This window comes from Astatotilapia calliptera, chromosome 7 (assembly GCF_900246225.1).
Source record: "Astatotilapia calliptera chromosome 7, fAstCal1.2, whole genome shotgun sequence".
NCBI lineage: Eukaryota > Metazoa > Chordata > Actinopteri > Cichliformes > Cichlidae > Astatotilapia > Astatotilapia calliptera.
In genome coordinates this window covers 2,706,084-2,724,931 of record NC_039308.1, presented here as the reverse complement: position 1 = coordinate 2,724,931, position 18,848 = coordinate 2,706,084, and the positions used below count along the sequence as shown (strand labels likewise).

Here is an 18,848-nt window from a genome sequence, read left to right as displayed (position 1 = left end):
TTGCACCTGTACGCCATTACACTCATCTAGTGTCTACTTCTAACTCAAAAAAAAGAAGGTCAAAGTGTAAACCCCAAGCCTCCAGAAATCACTGTGTGAAGATGCTGTGCCATCTTAAAAATACAGTCTATAAACTGTCCAAAATCTGTTCGCTTTCAATTTGATTCGATTTTCAATCACAATTATCTCAGTCCTGCATACCAAGGTTACGTCTTTCAGTTTTAACTCAAGACGCCTGCAGACGGACAGACAACATCTACATACCATTACCCTCAAAAGCTTTAAAATGACATTTCCATTTAAGAAGCAAACTACAATTAGAGTTTGCATGCCTGGGCTGCAGGCAGCATCACTGACACATCAGAGAAATCACCAAACTGGGAGGGTGTGGTCAGTATGAGAAGCATGAGGTTTGTTGGTGTGCATGACACAGTGCAAACTTAGACAAGCTTGAAAGCTTTTGTTTGTTATTCTTTTTTGTTGTTGTTATTGTCAGGCCAAACAATGTCTCCAAGCAACCTAATTTCACGGGAAAGCACGTAACAGACACGCCGGTCCAAGCAGCCCACCTGCAGGGGGAGATGATACATTTAAAGCCAAGAAATCGCTAGTGAACAAGGAAGGTATGAAATACATGCCAGGAACGATTAAGCTAGGTGGCTAATATGCATTTACATGTGTTAGTAAAGTCTGTTTAAACTCATTATTTTCATATCGGCTTAAAATAAAATATCTCCCTCTGCTGGTACTGCAGCTAACTGCAACCTACTGTAACGTCGACAGGCTTCGCTGTTACCAGTGTTGGGACTAACGCATTATTAAGTAACACGTTACAGTAACTACATTATTATTGTGGTAACGAGCACGGTAACTAGTTATTATGCCAAAACCAGGAACGCGTTAGTCGTTACTAGGATTTAGATGGGGTCGTTACTCGTTACTTCGTGTGGTGGCATCGCGGAGCTTCCACAGATTCAGTAACATTAGCAAGTGGTGGAGGCAGCAGGTGGATGAAGGAAAAGGGACGCAGAAGGAAAAGAGACCCGAGGCGGCCGCCGGTCCAAGTGTGAACTGAACTTCAGGTAAGAAGTTATGACCTGCAGTCTCTCTGGGTCAGATATGAACCAGGTTTAGGTGGAGTTTATTTTCGTTATTCTGACTTTTTCCGTACTGCGTGCTAGCTAGCATGACGGAGTTTCTATACAGCTGGGTGGGTGCTATGATGTTAATGATGTTGAACTTTATTTTGTTCATAAGTTATTAGAGTTGCCAACCGTCCCGTCTGGTATTCAGAGAAAATATTACGCGTTTCTTATTGAGGTGAAAAGGAACAGTTTGTCCCGTAATTCAGCTACAATGGAAAAGGCACAAAGCTGGAGTTATTCTGTGTCTTTGCTGCACAGCTGCCTCTTCTTCTCTCATCCTCTCACCCTCTCTCTCTCCTGTTTCTACTTCAATCATGAAACTGATCAATGATCAGCTGATCGGCTCTCTTGTTTGTTTATTGCCCACTTTGCGCCGAAAGAGGAAACCAGTCGCGCTAAACAACAGCAGCACGTTTAAGCTTGATCAGCTGTTGTTAGAATTTATTTAATATTAATTTCTAGTATCAGCTGATGTTTGCTGGAGCCACAGCTGTAAAGCTGCTGGTCATGATATGGTTTGGTTATCTGGTGAGAGGGAAACATGAAGATGAAACCAGGAGATGTCCTTACTGAATCATCAGAGCTGTGATGGAGAAACAGGTTTACCTTTTAGGTCACATGAATGAGTTGAAGGGAAGTTATGAACTGTTTCTGAGAGATAAATAACACCAGGATCCTTTTTTAGGTAGCTGACAGCTGGTAACTGTGCAGGTGCGGATCTAGTAAAGTGTTGCCAGGGGGCATGTAGGGCATTAACGGGGAGAGGGGGGCACAAAGAAATACTTTTCTTTCTTATTCTCATTTAAAATGTCTAGCTTTTAAAAAATAATTATCTGAATCTTACAACAAACGATTGATAGATTGATGCATATATACCATCAGAACAGTGTACATCACTGTCGTGACAGTGTTTATTTTCATTCAAAGGCTTTATGATTTTTCCTATAATGGTGGGCCAGTCTCTAGTAAAAATGCCCGGGACGATTTTCTGTCCCAGTCCAGCCCTGTAAGCAGCTCATCTGCAGTCTGGTGTTACCTACATCTTCCTATTCAGAAGGCAGAATTTCCGAGTTCTGAGTACAATCGAAAGCACCACGACTGCAGTTTTTGTGTTGGATGTAAAAGGCGCACATGACTCTGTGACGTAGGCTAGAATCATGGCAGCAGTCAATGACGGTCCAGGCGTGGGATTTCTCTCGTGGAAATGTGCACATTATTTTTTCCTTTCTATTGGTAGGTGGCACAGTGCACTGTGGCAAGTAAGCAAGCTAGAAGACTGCAAAGTTATGGAAGCAACACATTAACAAGAGAATTCTGAGTAAAACCAAAGTTACTTTGCCTAGTAACGAGTTACTTTGAAAGTAACGAGTAACTTGAAGTAACTGAGTTACTTTTGAGAGAAGTAACTAGTAATGTAACTAAGTTACTATTTTAAAGTAACTTACCCAACACTGGCTGTTACACAGATGTTACAAAGATCCAGCAAACACCTACCAGGATGGTGCAGTAACATCTCCACTGTTGCCACAACTTTCACTGATGATGCTGACAAATGCCAAGTGAATGATGTTAGTTAATGATGTTAATCACCTAAAAGAAATAATTCCTCTAAAAATATCACAAAGTTTTTCTCTTATTTTTGTTTTCACGAAGGAAATAAAGCAAATTTATGACACGGGGGGATTTTCTGTCTTACTCTCACTGCAGAGGATGGGACATGCAGCTGTACGCTACTGAAACGGTTGGAGACACACAGGTGGAGACAGTTATGGTGGTGAGGCCTTTCGAGGATATTGTTGCTGGTGTAACAAAACTCAAAGTTGCAACAGCTAACTCTGAGCTAAAGAAGTCACTCTGAGGGAACGTAACAAGCTTGTTATTATGTAGCGGAGAAGCTATCAACTCACTATGCAATGAGGTGAAGTCAGTACACTGTGAGGTAAATGTGCTGTGAGGTAAATGTGCACTAGGACCAAGTACCCAAATGAAGGTGATGCAACAGTGCTCTAACAAGTTTCTCTCGGGAGCTAAAACTGCACCGTAAAAGAAAGGTTTTTAAGGCAGCAACCTTGTAATATGCAGCCCTGTGAAAAACTAATTACACCTCATGATTCAGCAAGAAGTAATTGTTTTCTGTATGACTTCATCAGTCTCACAGCTCTCTGGAGCTTTCAGTCAGGCTGAGGTCAGGACTCCACCACTGCAGCATTGCTGCATCCTGCTTTATTTGTCCAAAAGGACATATTTCCAGAAGTCTTCTGGTTTGTCCAGATGCAGCTTTGCAAACCTGACTGTCGTTTTTTCTTTAGAGTGTAGAGGCTTCCTCCTCCTGGCAACCCTTCTGAGAAAGCCGTACTTCAGTCCTTTTCTAATGGTCCTTTCATGAACTTTAACACTTAGCCTGCCAGCTGAGGCCTGTAGAGTCTCAGATGATTCAGTTTTTCACAGCACTGCACAGAGACTGTGAAAACCTTTCCACAAAAACGTAACACTTTGAAAGTTCCTTACACTGTGACTATCATGCACTTCAGCATAACATTGTTAATGTGTCTAATATTTTTGAGCTCTTTGAGTAGAAGTAGTTGTAACAATTGTTTGTCAGGGGTTGGGTGAAGAGAAGGAGAAAAAAAACAGAACAAATAAACCGCTTGGAGACTGAACATGCCTCCAACATGAAAGATTTCACTTTGAGCTGCGTAAACTTTGAGTTACCTCTTGTGAAGTGTGTCACAACACTGAATACAGTACATTAAGAAATGTTAGTGAAGAGTTACAGTCAAAACAGAGCATAGATTAAGAAGAAATGCCATTTTTATCTTTACATATGATTAAAAGTACGTCTGTATGTGTAAAAATCCAGGATGTGCTTTCCTGTGAATACGGCTGAAACATTAAACACTGAGCATTCTTCAGTGTTCTGAGGAAAGGTGAATAATTAACTGACATAATTACAGCACTATGCCCCTGCTTTTCCTACTGAAGTCCAGTGAGGGACAGTCCCTATTAAGGATCTTATTTACATTAACAAATTTCCTCATACTTATTAAGCACAAACTGAGGCCTTAGTCAGGTGAACATCCTGCACGACTGTATGGAAAACATTTCAGGAAGATTTGTGTTTATGTGAAATGAGGATGTGATGTTTCTTTCAGCCAAACCACCTTTGGTGCCAAAGGAATGCATTCATAGAAACACAAAGCTGCTATTTACACGGATACTTTGCATGTTTTTATATTTGGGTTGTATGACATGCTTCCATAGCCAGTGTATTGGCTAAAGAGGATGGTAGGCAGCTAAGCATTGTACTGCTGTGAATGGGGTCAGCAGGTCATGGGTGGGGTTTGGGATTGGTTAACCCAGCGGTCCCCAACCTTTTTTGTGCCACAGACCAGTTTATGTCCGACAATATTTTCAAAGAGAAATAAAACCAGTACTGGTACCAAAAAAAACCAAGATTTATTAATAACACACGGGAAAAGACTCAGGGAAACCAGGTTAATGATAAAAATGGTAAAATAAAGAAATAAATGAATAAATAAATGAATAAATAAATGAATAAATAACGCTAAAAAAACCCTGAAAACCATTCATTTCACACCCGAGCCTCAACTCTCGCGGCCCGGTACCGGTCCATGGCCTGGGGGTTGGGAACCGCTGGGTTAAGGTCCCCACCTTTTTATAGAATTTATACCTGTTTCAGAAATCTCTATAGAAAAGATTTAAATTTAAAAAAGCTATAATGCAACAATAGAGTCAGACTTTCTCTTCTTTATCACATTTAACTGTAATTTTGAGCTGAAAACAATATAAGTACATGTGAGGGAGGCCATCAGGCTGAAATACCAAAAATAAACCGGTTAGAAAGATATCAGAAACTGACCATATAAACAATCGGATTCATTCATAAACAGAAGGAATGCACCGACAGACTGAAAGACCAAAGACTAAACTAAAGTGGATGACAGGATTATTTCCATGGTTAAGGAAAAACTATTTCACAACATCTAACCAAGTCAGGAACACTCATGAGGAGGAAGGAGTATCGCTGTCATCAAGAGATGCCCAGGCTTTAAAAGAAGCAGATTAAACATCCAAACAAGCCTCTTTGAACTAACTAAACCGAGGTTAACCTGTTTTTACCGACATAACGACATGACAAAAGTATGAAGTAGGTAACGAACAGGTCATGGAGGCCGTGTTACTGGTGTTTACTGATGATGTGACTGCTCATGATGAACTGTGGACAGGACTGCACTCTGCTCAGATTCACACAAATGCTGCAAAACCGTGTGGACAGACTTCAAAGTTCAGATGGACAATGAGCCGAAAGCAACCTGTGCAACAGATGAAGCAAGAGAAGTCAGCCACAGCAAAAGCCTGGCAGAGCATCTCGGGGGGGAAACGGCATGTAGGGATGTCCACGGGCTCAGTTATGAACTGCTAATGATTTTCATCCATTTTTAAATTGAAAATGATGTTAGTAATTTACTTTTAAGCCTCTGAAAATGAGTGGCCAGTTAATGAGCCCTTGTATTTAAGACTTAAAGCTGAGCGTCTACACTTTCATCACATATCGATTGTTTGATTTAAAATCCACTGCGGTGGCGCGAAGAGGCAAAACTACAAAAACAACAAATCATGTATGTGTCCTTCGTGCAGTTTACGAGTGCAGCTTCTGGCTCCAAAAAGTAACAGAGCAGCAGCCAGAACAGCAACCGCCATGTCCCAAAACCTATATGTGGCTTTGTGTCGCTGTGCCCATCTTTTATATACAGTCTGTGGTTGTCTGTAAACTAGGCCACTGTGGCCTCAGCAACTCAGCAAGTTGCTGAGTTCAGCACGTGCACTGAAGAGGCTGAAGGATCCAGCTCATCCTCAGCAAAGACGTGTTGGTTAATATCAATATTTGCAGTGAGGTACCAGCTAAAGTCTAAAGCAACTTGTTTAAGATGCTGTGGAACAAAAGAATCATTTACGGGTGATTAACAGCAGATATACAGAGATGCATGTTACAGAAAGAGCATGAAGATTTGCACCTTGAAGATGACACATCAGCCTGAGGTGCTGGGTGAGGTGCAACACGCGCTACAGCTCTTTAAATCATACAGACGTCAAACTTCCTTTATGCTTTTTTCTTGTACTCCACAAAAGGATTGTTGTCTCTGTAACAGTTTCATTTTTGCCTGTGCAACGTTTCGCTTCAGAAGTGTCATTTAGAATCTAAAAAAGCTTCAGTCTATTTTCTTATTTGGTGTTTTTCTGCTCGTAGTTAGAGTGCAGTTTTGTTCTGACCGAGCTAACGCTGAGCCGTATGTATGTATGTATATAGAACAGCTGGTTGCTTAATGTGCCACACTCTCAAATCTAGCAGTTTTTTTTTTTAACTTGGCTGCAGGCTGAGAAATGCCTCCTCTCACTTTCTAGCAGCAACACCTGCAGGCAGTGAATGCGCCGCAGCAGCAGAGGAAGGAGGACAGATGTCCGTGTCCGTCGGTCTTTCTAAGCTCTACACTCGGCGTTTTTACTGGATTGAATTATCCCCAACATGAACTGTATGGCTATTGTCTTAATATTTGGGTATTTATCACAAGTCAAATCATTTCTGCAGTATAGGACAACGTTATCTCACATCTTCCTCAAAACCCCACAGGCCTACGCAGAGGTGATGCATTCATAATTTGGCTGCATTACTGAGTCTGTGGCTCACTTTAATCCACTCACTTGTGCCATAAAAGAAAGTTAGAATAATGAGTCTGTTTACATGCAACCCAAATATGAATGAAAAGCACCAGAGAAACAAAAACCCCATTTAAACAGTAATGAAAACAACTTTAGCTACGCATCTTTTTAAGAAAAGAGTAGAACAAACTGACATCTTCAGCTTGTTTAGTCTGAGGACTAACAGTGCAGATCTAATGGCATTCGCTTCACTGCAGCAATATATATGAAACCTGATTTTAAAGAGCTGAAGCGGCAAAAACAAAAAAACTTAATTTCGACTCATTTATTCAAATAAGTTTAACTGTTGAAGCTTTACGATAAACACATGAAAGAGATTTGATATTATTATTATTTATCTCCTCACACAGTTGCTAAATTGTTTAGGGCTGTCGAACTCCAGGCCTCGAGGGCCGGTGTCCTGCAGGCTTTAGATCTCACCCTGTTTCAACACACCTGAATCAAATGATCAGTTCATTAGCAGACTTCTGGAGAACTTCAGGACATGTTGAGGAGGCAATTTAACCATTTAAATCAGCTGTGATGGATCAAGGACACATCTAAAACCCTCGAGGCCTGGAGTTGGACACCTGTGGTTTAGCCTCTTTTAGCTCATTGCTTCTTTAACAATTACACATATATGAACTTTGGATCAAACAGTTTTAAAATGCATTTAAAAAAGAAAAGAAAAAAACCCCACCAAATATGCAGAATGTTACTTTGCTCTTTTCTTTTTGCAAACATCTGCATAAATGATAATAAATATGTGACATCACGCTACCAGCTGATACGAGATTTAACAAATTATTTACAGTTTGTTCATTTTGGGGGCTTTTTTCTACATTAACGTCCTTAACGAGTTTGTAGTGCAGTTTGAACAGTTATTTACCTTATTGAATTACATTTTAATATTAAAAATTAAAAAGTGTATTTTTCTTTTCTAAAACTAAAAAAAGGAACTTTTTCAGTAATATTTCACATGTATTTAAATTGTTATATATTTGAACAGTAATAACCTGTTACTGTAAGGTGGATAACAAAGTCACAATAATAAATTAATCAGCTGTACTCAGTAAGTATCCCATGCTAACACGATCTGAAAACGTATCTCCATATTAAAGAGCTCCAAACAGCATTATTATCACTTTTAGATCATTCTTTTAACCTTGAAGAAGAGGTCAAAGGTCAAATATGACATGCTATGTTAAATCTTTTTATGGTGCTTCCTACATGTTGCTCTGTCCACGCAGTTTTGATCTTGTAAGGATCATAGTTTCTAATTTAAAAGGCTTTTTGTAAATTTTCCACCAATAAATCGTTGAGCGGGCCGTGAAGATCTCCATGGATGGAAGCCAAATTTTATCAGAAGTCATTCAAAACATTTCATGGACTTGCACGCACACGTGCGAACACTTTCAAGGACAGGACGTCGTCGGCGTGGGTAATCGGGGCAGACCGGGGGACTGAAGCCTGGCCTCTCTGTTCACGCAGAGAACAAATGGTAAGCGTTAAAAATTCTATTTTTCTTGCAGAAATCTTTTGCAGAGCCATTTCCTACGGCTGCCACACAGATTTGAACTTTTCAAACAGCAAAAAGTTTACTTTTTGACAAATTTAGCTACAACACTGAGATTAGTCAGTCTGCTTAAACTTTCCAGTTAACCTGATGAAACACTTTACATTATGTTGTAAGTACTGACTCAAGGCGGCTGTTTTACTGCTCATCACATATTTGGGAAATTATTTGGAATATCAAAAAAACTAAATATTCCAGTTAATTACTTGCTGCAGTATTTACAAACCGATTGCACACACTTACACGCACACAGTTCACAGGACGGTGTCAGTGAATAATAAGGATCAATATTAACCATTTAAGCAAACACCGCCGTAGTGAAGTAAAATGATTATTAGCAGCTGGAGCAGCGTGTTTCTGTGAACATCAACAGTGAGTTTAGATCCACGAGGTGGACGCGAACATTACTGTTGGTGTTTGTTTGCATTTCGCCATCTCCCTCCTGCCAGCCAACAATGTATTCATTCAACTTCAACAGACATCTACGGCCAAAGGCTGTGAGAAAAAAGGAACAAGAGAACAGGCTAGACCCGTTAGCCCCATCAATACGATCAAGAGGACGTGCATGAAAATGTTCTCCGCATATCTGCCCTTAAAAGAAGCAGCGATACAGATACGGTGACTCTGGGGTCTGTCGTTTAGTTTTAACGTCTCTGCAGGTGCTTTACTTTCACAGACGGCTGTGTTAGCGCTCCACAGAGCTACAGCTACGTCGTTGCATTGGTTTTTCAGTGAAATGAAAAGGACAAGGAAGGTTATGAGACTACGAGCTGTAGGTCACACGTCTGCTGAATGAAGGCAACGTGCAGCTATTTATGGTCCATTTGAGTCTTTTTCTGGTAATTTGGTGTCTCATTGTTTCTCATGGCAACCCAAACAGAAATCTTATTTTCAGTCCTTGAATTTCTTTAGAATTTGTTCATGTCTTGTTGAAGTCATTTGCCTCTCATAGAAGATGATTTGTGTCTCCATCTGGATATTTATACTATATTTATACAAAAATAGGCGCGCTATGAGCAAGAAGAATGAAAGACAAAAGACTCAAAAATGACCACAACGCATGCACAATGAACAAATAGCATAAAATACATAGCAACTCTGCACATAAGGACCCAAAAGAGAGACACGAAATGAGGAAAATATGACAAAAAAGACAAAAGAAGCAAAACTGCAGAGACACAGGACAGACAAAATCATTAGGAGGCAAAAAGACCCAAACGAAATACAAAAAGGGCAAAAGGTGACACAGTGTGGCAAAAAGGACTTCAAACCACAAAAGCAAGAGACACAAAATGACAAATGATACACAAAAAGAAACAGATGCAAAATGACCCTCAAAGAGCCAAAGAATGACCGTAGATGGACACAATAATTAAAGCAATACACAACAACCAAAAACAAAACAGACACAGTGTGAACTCAAACTGATCAAAAGCAATGCAAAGAGGAAGAAAAGGAACCAGGAAATTGAGAAACAATTTGAGACACAAGATGATGATCAAGATGCAAACTGAAGAGAAAATTATGTTTAGAGATTCCTGAATAAATGTGACAAATTTGTCTGTGATATACTTCACCTCTGCAGTCAACAGAATGGAAGAAAACTTCAGTTGCTCAGAAAATCCTTAAATTACAACTCCTCATACAAACGTTGGTGATCATAAAGGGGAATCTAGATGTCGCTGCTCATCTGGCTCACGATCCGTGTGTGAAGCACAAACAGAGAGTGATGCGTTCTTTAGGTTTGGTGAGAGAGAATGACAGAGACAAACCGGTGACCTCGTGTTAGACCCATTACATGAACACTGAATGCAAACTTGATTCAATTCTGACCCATATTGTAGGACAAATAACGATTCTTGTGAGTTTTGGACAGGTGGACGGCATCTGTGATGAGCTGAAAATGTGCAGTAGAACTCACATTCTGGGGTTTATTGTGTTTGTTTTTTATCTTTTCCCATGCAGGAAAGCCTTTATTCACATAACTCTGGACAAGATGGACATTTGAGTGCAACACCATCAGGGGTAAAATGGTCCCAGCACAACTGGGATTTACAGAAATACGTCTACATCTTGTCGCTGTGGACAAAGGGGCAGAGATACAGATCTGAGGGACAGCTACTAACGTGAGAAACTCGTGTTCGTGCTGTGCACTTGTTGGTCCTTCAGCTTCATCCCTGCCACAGAGAAGATAAATGTCACGACATACAGAGACCTTGGTGGTGTTGTGAAACTGAAAACAGTGGAAACTGTCCACCGTCTCTGCTTCTAACCATGCCTCTTTGATCTTTGTTGTTTTTTGTGCTTTTTTATCATTGTGGTAAAGTCTTCTATGGTCGTTCCCTTTCCTGTTTAACCTTTACAGCCAATCAGCGTTTAACGAAGGCAATGCTGCGCTGGCTTTTTGGAAGAGTGTGTGCAAGTATTTCCCGCAGCTTGCGTGCTGGTTGAATTCCTGTAATCCTTCACTCCACGTAGCCAAAGATCTCCAAAACAGTCTTTGTAAGGAGCTCCCTCTGCATCTACAGACCCCACAGGTTTGCCAGTAAAAGTCTGAGCACTGATTCTGAACAGTTCTCTGGTTTGAATTTGCACCGCCTCAGTGATGCTCTTAGCAAGTTCAGTCGCCCATGCCTGTGATCAGCCAACCACACCAAGCAGGGGCCATGTTGTCTGACACGAGTGCCTTGCACAGCTGGAAATTCAACATTTTTTTTTTCCATTTAAAATCAGAAATCGGCCCTAAATAGAATAAAACTTGTTTAGCAGCAGTGAACGTGCTGCTGAGGAAACATCTAATGCAGAAAACACAATCCTGTGCCAAAGACCTTTTCAGAAAAGAAAAAGCACACTGCTCCTGGTGTGGTGATGCCAGTATTGCCACACAGGCATGAAAAGACCTGAATTGTGAATTAGTTGTTTGAATGGTGAAGATGTAAAGCTTTGTGCCTTTCCACTGAGATCCAAAGACAGCAGAGTCACTGAATGTGGGAAACATAGACGCTATTACTCCAGTTTTAAAGATGGATTGCTAACTTGAGGAGGAAAAAAAACCAAAAGAATATTTTAGTTATTTGACAGTTTTTTAAGGACGTATTGTTCTCATAATGTGCTTTACTTAAAGATACTGACATTACGGGTTATGGTGCTGTGATTTTAATGGTCTGGCACACTTGAGAAAGAGGCATGAACTAAAATAACGTGCACACCCTGATTTAAATCAGGTCTTCTGCACAGATCACTTAAAATTGCCTAAAAATACAACCACATTATGAGATCATCTCATTACAGTTATTCATGCAAGACATTTTTAGCAGAGCAACTAATCTGCGACCTCTTAATATTCAATAACTAACCTTCCAGCAGTGAAACTGACGTAAAACGACCAGCAAAGACAAAAAGCACACAAATAACCCCAAACAAGGCAGGAGAAGAAGCAACAACAAGGAAATGCAATATCACACAAAAACGACTTTTATGGAATAGAACAAGTCTCACAAAAGTGGCGCAAAACTACAATAAAATGGCACAACAGCTACACAAAGCCCCACACTAAAGCCGCAGAGGGCCCCGTGTCTATTATCCTGACCAACACAGTGAAGTTTGAAGTATTGGAATTAAATATGGGTGAAACTCTTCCACGTGGACCCAACGGTTCACCTCAAAACTAGTTCCCCATAGAAGAAATGTAAAGTGCGCCGTGCGTGAAGGCTTTCGGAGGTACCGGTCCCGCTCTGACACGGAGTTGCCTCCACGCTGAGCCGCCTCCACGCTGAGCCGCCTGGTCAGACACATCCTCTGCAGCCCCGCACACACTGCTGCAGCTGCCGCCAGCAAAAAGCGGATTTCCCCTCAGCCAGCTGAACTGTGTCACACCGCGGTCGCTAGAAAACTGACACCAAAAACAGAAAAGAAGGAAAAAAAATAAAGAAAAGTAAAGTGTCCGGCTTACCTTGTGAGTGAAATCGATTCCTTACAGCTCCCAAAGTCGCCGCTCGTTTGTTTTCTATCTAATCATGATTTGAGAGTTTTGAAGTGAAACAGGAGAGGATGTAGAGCGCTGACAAAAAGGCCACCCGCAAAACGGCCAGTTCCTCTATCCGCGTGTGTGTACAAGGAAGTAAAAGTTAACTTGCATTATAGCCCGCAAGTTATAAAAAAGTCCGGAAGCAAGGACGGTATCTATGCAAAGTACGAGAGGGCAGTGAGCTGCAGGATGAGCGCTTCTGATGCTCAGGCTTGTGTTTTCACATAAAAGTCGTAAAAGGTCGTTTATAACACGTTTCTCTGTGTGTTGGAGTCTTCTCACAGTCTCACGCGCTCATGTAAACACGCACACAGCTGTTTGACCTACGAGTGTCAACTAACAGGGGCGTTTCCAGGTTTTTTATTAACGGGTGGCACAACAGGGGGATGCGCGGGGGGGGGGATTAATTATATCAGAATAAATACAAAAACAAACAAAGTGGAAACTGTTTAAAAATTCACAGATTTATGGGAATAATAATAGGAAGAAAATTACTGCGCTGGGATTACCAGGGCGTAACGGCAGGAAGGCACCTAGCAAGCCTTTGTTTTAAAAAATTAGCATCAGATTTCAATTGTCTGGATACACTTATTGGGGATTGAACTTTAATTCCAGACAAAATGATTTTGTCTACTCTGTACTACGGGCAGTAGTGGTTTTTAGGCGACACGGGCGGTTGCCCAGGGTGGCATCGTGGTGGGGGGCGGCATCACGGGCATCGGCAAAAAAAAAAAAAAAATGCTCGTACTTGTGCTGCCCCGACGTCAGCCAGTGCATATTGGGAATGGCATTGGCACCGATCAGTTTTTGTCAGGTTAGGGCTGTGTGCAGACAGGAGTGGTGGTAAGGAGGACCCAAAGCGCAGACGCTCAGAGGCAAGAGTGTACTTCAAAACAGCTTTAATGCTAAACTCAAACAGTAACAAAACCGAGACGCCAAAATAAACTTACACAGCAAGATGACGGTAGATCACCAACCAGACACAAAGAAACACAGGGCTTAAATACACAGAGGGAGCAATCAGGGAATGGGTAACAGGAGGGAAACACAGCTGGGGCAAATCAGGCCTAACGAGACAAGGGGAGCAAAACCAGACGCATTTACATGAGACACAGACTTTCAAAGTAAAACAGGAAACATAACACAGACTGAGCTAAAGACACAGACTCGCATGCAGGCACTGCAACAGAGGGAACAGAGGCATGGGACCAGGGCAGACAGACACTGACTGGACACGGGGTTATAGCAACTAAGGATACACAGAGACGCCAACTAGACAAGGGGATACAGCTGACAGGGGAGACAGAGCAACTAGAGAAGACAGAGACATAAACCATAAGACAGAACTCAAAGAAACCAAAGACTAGAAATGATAAATAATATAATAAACTCAAAAACCCTGGGTCAACGACCCAGGCATCCTAACAGTTTTCTATCGCCCTTTTGCTGGGAGTAAGGGCGCCCTCCCGTTTGCGAGGTGCGCCTGCTGCTTGCAGCGCAGAGAGGAGAGGGCGGGGCGGCGGGGGATTCTCTGACCGGCTGGAGCAGCATCTAATAACCAACTCGCAAAATAAAACAAAATAAAAACAAACCAACAAACACGAAAACACCAGACATCATGATACAGACTTATAATTTGCACCGATGTTTTTTTGAAACTCTATACACAAAAAGTGAGCGTGAGAGCCCTCGGTGCGCCTGCTCGCTGCTGAAGTCAAAGTAAACTTTATTGTCATCTCCGCTACAGTTCAGTATATAGAGAGACGAGATGACGAGGCTCCAGTTACAGCAGTGCAAGTAAACAAACAATAAATATAAAATGAGTAAGAAAATAAATATACACTTTAGGACTCGGGGTAAAGGGATCAATAACAATTTAAAATTCATAATTTACAGTTTGATGATTTAAAGTCTCACACACAACCTGTCGAAAGGGGAGGGGGGCCGGCTGCTTCCAAATAGAGCACATTTCATTCATAATGATGTAAATCCAAGCCCATCATGTATTCATGATTTGAATCCTGGGTTGTGTGAAATCTCAGAAATGCACCCTAGACAAAGTGAATCTGTGAACTAAGGTGTAGGTGTGTTAGATTATGTTGTGGTGATGCTTGGGTTGGGGGATCTGTGTTCATACTGGAGTGCAAAATTAAAACCAATGGAAGATGGACAAGAAAAGTTCAAAGCCATCAGGTGCTCAGTTTAGAAAAAAGGCTGTGGACCATTAACCAATGTTCGCCCTTGATGGCAGAGTGCGGCACCTGGAGCCAGGAACAAGCTTGCAAAGAGCATGCACATTTTTTGCCGCCTGGGCACACACAAATTAATTGGGAGACGCAGACTGATGCAACAAAAACCAGTAAGCAGGGTGTACACTATAGTCTATATAACACAGGAGTGTTAGGCTATTATGTACACGTTGGCAAGTTGTCTGAAACAAATGAGCGTGCTGTGTGTGCAACAGTGCGGCAAACATTACTCGTCCTTTTATTTAATGCACAAGTAGTGCTGGTCATTATCTGGTAGCCAACTGGGTAAGGGTGCCATGGCTCTGTAGCTCTGTCTACTGTTATTGGGAACATATTTAGTTTCAAAGGAAGTTACGGGGCTTTCCCTCCTTTGTAGAGGGCTTATATTTCACCAAAACTATCTAATATGCATATTCACACACATTATTATAATTATCATATTCTTTTTTTTCTTTAAAAGAGTGTTTTAAAGAAAATACATTAAGAAACTGATTATTTTTGATATATATAGATATATATATATATCTATATATATATATAAAACACCCAGCACGCCCCTGCGGGCGGTTTGTCCTTGAAGCTCGGGTCCTCTACCAGAGGCCTGGGAGCTTGAGGGTCCTGCGCAGTATCTTAGCTGTTCCCAGGACTGCGCTCTTCTGGACAGAGATCTCCGATGTTATTCCCGGGATCTGCTGGAGCCACTCGCCTAGCTTGGGAGTCACCGCACCTAGTGCTCCGATTACCACGGGGACCACCGTTACTTTCACCCTCCACATCCTCTCGAGCTCTTCTCTGAGCCCTTGGTATTTCTCCAGCTTCTCGTGTTCCTTCTTCCTGATATTGCTGTCATTCGGAACCGCTACATGGATCACTACGGCCGTCTGCTTCTGTTTGTCTACCACCACTATGTCCGGTTGGTTAGCCACCACCATTTTGTCCGTCTGTATCTGGAAGTCCCACAGGATCTTAGCTCGGTCATTCTCCACCACCCTTGGGGGCATCTCCCATTTTGACCTCGGGACTTCCAGGTTATACTCGGCACAGATGTTTCTGTACAGTATGCCGGCCACTTGGTTATGGCGTTCCATGTATGCCTTGCCTGCTAGCATCTTGCACCCTGCTGTTATGTGCTGGATTGTCTCTGGGGCATCTTTACACAGCCTGCACCTGGGGTCTTGCCTGGTGTGATAGACCCCAGCCTCAATGGATCTTGTGCTCAGAGCTTGTTCTTGTGCTGCCATGATTAGTGCCTCTGTGCTGTCTTTCAGTCCAGCTTTGTCCAGCCACTGGTAGGATTTCTGGATATCAGCCACCTCCTCTATCTGCCGGTGGTACATACCGTGCAGGGGCCTGTCCTTCCATGATGGTTCCTCGTCTCCCTCCTCATATATATAAGGACGTATTGTTCTCATAATGTGCTTTACTTAAAGATACTGACATTAGATTAGATTAGATAGAACTTTATTACGGGTTATGGTGCTGTGATTTTAATGGTCTGGCACACTTGCATTAAAAATGCTTCCACTTGTATGGTGAGTCTGAACTTTGTTTTTCAACTCGGTCCATCACAAAAGGTAATGCAGCAAATTTATTTTGAATTGAATGATTTATATAATTCAGAATTAACATTATATCAATATATCAAATAATACTGCTGAAATATAATAGTGCAAAAGTAACACGACAAAACTCTGCTCAGACTGTGAATCTTATATAGTGATTTCCTACTCTCCCAGAGCACTCTATAGAACATGCCCTAGTCACTTTCTCTAAACTGAGTGCTTCCTAACTCCATTCACACTCCAACGGATGCACCAGAGAGCAACTGGGGTTAGTATCTTGCAGGCATGCAGACTGGAGCAGCCAGGGATCGAACCACTAACCTTCCAATCAGTAGGTGACCTGCTCTACCTCCTGAGCTACAGCCACCAAGTGGTAAACATGAGTAAACCGTCACTAGGTTTTGGATAAAGTGTACACTCACAAACCTGTCAAAACTGCATTTGAAACGTTGGCTACCACAGCAGTATAGTATTGCAACATGGCATTTGGGTCTTCTAACTAAAATAGGAACATAAATAGTGGAGCATTGCCAGACCTGGCCCACATCTGGTTGACATACACCCTGCCATGACACCAGTCAGTCAGAAGTGCCAGCTTGATGCCGGACCCGAACCAGACCTGTTTTCTATGAGCCTGGGCTACATAAACCAAACCACAATCAGGCCAGATGTGGCATACGATCACATAAACAGTGCCATCTACACCAGGCCTGGCCCATATCTGGATGACATATCACTTACCATGCCAGAAGTCAGCCAGCAGTGCTGGCTTGACACCAGATCCGGGCCAGGCCTGTCTGCTATGTGGGATATAGTGCTGCAGAACTGTGCACCTCCTCATTCTTTTCCCACATGTTTGCACTGAGTAGGAGATGCTCTGTATCCCATTGTACACGTGTACAGTGACAATATTATTCTAGCATACATTTTTAAAATAAAAGTGGAATCTAGCCACAACAGTCTGATTGTGAAATGCAAAGCAGGCTTTTTTTTTTATCATCATGAAAAATCGTTTTTGACTGTTTCTGCAGCTACAGACCACAAATCTTACTCTTTATCTAAACCCCTGTAACTCAGATCCTACTAAAGTGAAAGTACATTCGTTTTTTCATTTCTTGCTTTAAACATCTTATATACACGCTGGCCACACGTTGGGCTGGTGTTGGAAACACAGATTTGGGTCCATGTTGCCATGTTAGCATCACACAGTTGCTGCAGATTTGTCAGCTGGACACCCATAATGCAAATCTCCTATTTCAAAACATCCCAGGTTTTCTGCTGGACTGATCTGAGTTCAGTGAACCCAATGTTGTGTTTGAGGTAGCTGAGCGCTGTGACACGGTATGTCATCCTGCTGGAAGCAGTCATCAGAGGACACGGTCGTAGTAAAGAGATGGACATGATCGACAATTCTCAGGCAGGCAGTGGTGTTTGAACGATGCTCAGTTGGTACTAATATTTTACTGAAAATGTGCAAACTGTAGTCTCGGTTTCTCAGTTTGGTCTTCTGCTGCTGTGTCTTGTGCATTCAGAGATGCTCTTCTGCACATCTTGGTTGTAAAGAATCTTTATTGGTGTTATTTTTGCCTTCCAGTCAGCTCAAAGCGTTCTCCTCATACATCTGACATCAAGGTGTTTACACCCACTCACTGGATGCTTTTACCTTCTTCAGGTGATACTCTGTGAACCTCCTCTATAAAAGAAGGATGTGAGGAAAAATCTGGCACCAACACTCATGTCACATTTTGGTCACCTTGACCATGTCAGCACACCTGAGTTGCTGCGATGTGATTGGTTGATTGGTCGTCTTAAAAAGCAGTTGAACAGGTGTATCTGACGAAGTGGCTGCTCACCGGATGTGAGTGAAAAATTATTAAAAACCCGGGATGTCGTAGGCATTTGTTTCACCTGCGTTAGTCATAGTTCCAAACTCCAAAGAAGGATCATGAGTATTTTCACTCGCTGAAACGTCCTGGAAGCATTTGTTCATCAAATGTTTTATAAATATCTTTTAAAAAAGGGCAGCACAGCCTCATTTCCTTTACTCTGCATTTATAGTCGGCCTATTTTCAGAGAGGAAATTTCCCGCTGCTTCTTCTGAGCAAAGAATGATTATTTACAGCTGAATTTCCTTTTAAGTGAATAAAACAGTAAATGTAATATGTCCTTTGATAGCAAGTTAAGTTTGAGGTTTACTAGGTGACATCAGAACTATAGAAAAGTCAGCATGTGTGCGGATCAGGATGAAGAGAATAAAAACCCTGCTCTGCCAGACAAAGAAGAAAAAGCTACAAAGATGAATATTTTAGAAAATATGACGACACAGTCAAATATTTTACAAAGCCTACAGGGACATTTTAATCGCCCAAGTTGGAGAAAATATTCCAAAGAGTGTAAAATATGAAATGATCCCAGATTACGTTCATTTCTGGGAATATAATATTTAAATCTTTTCCTTACACCAATACAATAAACATAAATGTTTATGGGCCCAGAGCCGTCATGCTGCTGTTTGAAGTGCCGTCAGATTATCTGATAGATTTGCATGTGTAACTTGTCTCAGTAATTTGC

The 18,848-nt window shown here is 41.7% G+C and overlaps 1 protein-coding gene across 3 annotated transcripts in view; it reads right to left on the bottom strand.

Annotated features, from left to right (window-relative positions):
* The window catches only part of plcg2 (phospholipase C, gamma 2), a 54,822-nt gene extending 41,393 nt beyond the window's left edge, over positions 1–13,429 (bottom strand). For 2 of the 3 annotated variants that reach the window (XM_026172483.1, XM_026172485.1), the window contains exon 1: positions 12,392–12,790. The gene's annotated coding sequence lies outside the window, so the exon portion shown is untranslated. Of the gene's footprint in view, positions 1–12,391; positions 12,791–13,416 lie in introns of those variants that run through there. The other variant, XM_026172484.1, reaches the window with a different exon arrangement.
* Positions 13,430–18,848: the final 5,419 nt, after the last annotated feature.